Below are 3,446 nucleotides of genomic sequence, written 5' to 3'. Positions count from 1 at the left end.
AAAATAAAGGTTCGGTCACAAATCTTACAGGAACATAGCGGTAGTAATCACCAGGAAAGGCTGAACAGCTCAATACGCTTTTCTCAAGAAAAGAGGAGGCTCAGAGACAACCTGTTACAAGTAGGAAGCTTTGTGTCTGTGTTTTCAGAGATTTGAGGTTGAAATCATTGGGTTGGAAGCATGTTTCATTGCCCCAGATCATCAAAGGTGCGATCTAAATGTGCATCTTTCTTTCTATCTGTCTGAGTTAACAATCAGATGGACAGGTCAATGTCTGAATGTCTTGCCAAATCCCTGATTGAATCTGTCTCCCCCCACAAACTCAGGTGCCTCACCACTCACTGGGTCACGGAGAAACTCTGCCGTTACAATGAGAACTATCTTTGCTGTCACCGCTCCTCGTGCTTCCGCCTAATCCCCACTTTCCTTCATTAAATCCCAGATGCCTCTAGTCCACCCACATGGACATGTTGAAGAGCTTGACAGGAGAATGGATTGAAACCGAGAGTTCAATTGACAGAATGAAAGAGGAAGAAGGAAATAAACGGTGATTGTGAATCCCAGCGGATACAGACTCCAGGATTAATCCTTGTCGGCATTCCTGCAGTAATATGAGACAGCACTCGATGATGAGAGTTAAACCCGGGTGGCAGGAGAGGGAGCCACTGAGCATTAGCAGGTTTAGTTCAAACACAGGAGGTTTGTTCAGTCAGTAACAGTGTGTTCGATATGAGGGTAAAGTGAGCAGTGAGGGGAAATGTTGCCGAAAGCCGCAGATGGACAACTTTCATTGGAACAGGAGGAGGCCATTCAGCCCCTCAACTTTGCTCTGCCATTCAGGATGATCATAGCTGATGTGTGACCTAACGTACAATTTTTGAAACCCTTTAATTTCATCTGCAACAGGCAAGATGAGCATTGGAAAACTAAACATCTGCAAATGTTGGGAAATCAGAAATAAAAACAGAAATTGCTGGAAAAATTCAGTAGGTCTGGCAGCATCTGTGGAGAGTGAACCTGTCGTGTCCAGTGACCGGTCAGGTGACCAACTGCAGCTGACCATTCTGCCTGTTCTGGAACCCTCTCTGGAACAGGTTCTGGTGCGGGAGGAATGAGATTGTCAATGACAACTGAGACAAACAGTAGGATGCACTCAATTAGAATTAGGAATTTACTTACCCCTCCCAATGGGACACTCACCGACACAGTCACACTGCGGAGAGGCTGTTCACCTGCCCCACGTATGGGGAGGGATTTACTCGATCTCACAATCTGCTGAGGCACCAGAGATGGCACAGTGGGTTTAGACCCTTCACCTGTTCCATGTGTGAGGAAGGATTCATTCAAATCTCTCACCAGCAGAGACATCAGTGCATTCTCACTGGGGAGAGGCCATTCACCTGCTCAGTGTGTGGGAAAGCATTCACTCTGTCCTCTGACCTGCTTAAACACCAGCGAGCTCACTCTGGGGAAAGATCATTCACTTGTTCCCAGTGTGTGGGGAGATTCACTCAAATGCAGCACCTGCGGAGTCCCCAGTGAGCCCACACAGGGGAGAGGCCATTCAGATGCTGTGTGAGAGAAGTGATTCAGTGATTCATCCTGCCCCCGAGACCCCAGCGGGTTCACACTGGGTAGGAGCTGTTCACCCCTCTGTGTGACAATGGATTTGCTGCGTCTTCAACACGATTGAGAGCCCAGTGAGTGCTCACAGGGAAGTGGTCATCCACCTGCTCCGCGTGGACTGCAGGACTCTGATTCTGATGTTACTGTTCATCAGACTCAGGAGCGGCCCTTGTACATGATGACACTGTTGCAGTATTGATGTTGTTGTTGTTAACCACATTAACTGGGCTGGTGTTGACTGAACTTACATTGCCACTGTCTAAACCTCAGGATGTCCCTCTGGGCAGGATGTCTCTACAAACAGCAATGGGACAATGAGCAGGGATCATCTGTTTTATTTTAAATTGTGATAATAGCACTCCTGCTTCACAGCACTAGTTACAAGGTTGGAGTCCCCACATTCTCCCCATGATAGTGTGGGTCCCCTCCAGGTGCTCTGGTTTCCTCCCACAGTCCAAAGATGTGCAGGTTAGGTGGATCGGTCGTGCTACCTTGTCCACAGTATCCAGGATTGTGCAGACTAGGTGGACCAGCCATGGGAAATGCAGTGTTACAGGGATGGAGTGCTCTGGGCGTGATGTTCTTCGGATGGTCGGTGGGGTTTGATGGGCCAATGCTCTCCTTCCACACTGTCGGGATTCTATTCCATGATTGAGGATAAAGGCTACACAGCCGGGTGTCCTTGGAGAAGGAGCATGTGGTGTGTATCAATGCTCTTGATGCCTTTAGGTAGAGGTGGGTTCCGCAGGGGATACAGTGCTTTATCTCCACCGCTGCCCCCTCCCCACAACTCTACTTTGATTTCGTCCTTTTCTCACTCTGTCACTTGTAATGGTTTGCTTGGCCCGTAATGGGCTTTGTTTGGAAATATTCAATTGGTTACACAAATGGTTTACTGCAGATGATTATATGTCTAGATTAGTGACGTTGGAAAATCACAGCAGGTCAGGAGCCGGAAAATCAACATTGTGGCAAAAGCCCTTTTCCAGCACCACTCTAATCTAGGCTCTGGTTTCCAGCATCTGCAGCCCTCACTTTTGCACTGCTGGTGATTATATGTTAATCAAAAGCAAAATGGCATAATGATGATTTTGATGGTGGGAAGGTTGCTGTGATAATATTTCTGGTCAGAGAAATGGGGAAAAAGAACGCTTCACAGCTCACAGAATGAGAACTGAAAAGCAGTTAAATCAAACCAAAGGTTCAGACAGGGAAGGAATATTTCCCTGGAGCTTGAGTAGCTGGAAAGTGGTGGTGTCCAGGAATAGACAGGATTTTGTTTTACAGAGGTTGAAAGTTTTAAAACTGTTATATTCAGACAAATTATTTTCTTTAATTTTATTTGCTGTTCAAAAAACATTCACAACATTTTAAAACCAAAATTTATCTTTAACACAAGGTTTGTAAATGTTAAATAAAATCCATCAAACCATCGCTCACTAAAACCTGTTGTGGAAGTGCAATCTCTTGGAGAATCCCTGCGCACTCCTTCCTTCCCGGGCTCCATGGCTATATACATACCTGGGAGATAGCAGCAGGAGGCCATTCGGCCTTTCAATCCTGCTCCACCATTCAATGGGAAACAGCTGACCATCCAGCTCAGTCTCCTGTTCCTGCTGTGTTCCAATCCCCTTTCATGACTCTACCTCAAGAACTATATCTAAGTCCTCCTTTGGTTTCACTGCCTTTTGTTCCAGTGACGTTGCGGTGTTACTGTGTGGGTGTAGGCAGGGGTAATGTGATGGTGCTGCCTCCTGGAGGATACACTCAGCATCCCTCATCATCCTGCAGTAACATCAACTGGGTTCAGCAACTAGAGA

Source organism: Hemiscyllium ocellatum, unplaced genomic scaffold (assembly GCF_020745735.1).
Source record: "Hemiscyllium ocellatum isolate sHemOce1 unplaced genomic scaffold, sHemOce1.pat.X.cur. scaffold_680_pat_ctg1, whole genome shotgun sequence".
Lineage (NCBI taxonomy): Eukaryota > Metazoa > Chordata > Chondrichthyes > Orectolobiformes > Hemiscylliidae > Hemiscyllium > Hemiscyllium ocellatum.
This window is presented reverse-complemented; position numbering follows the sequence as displayed.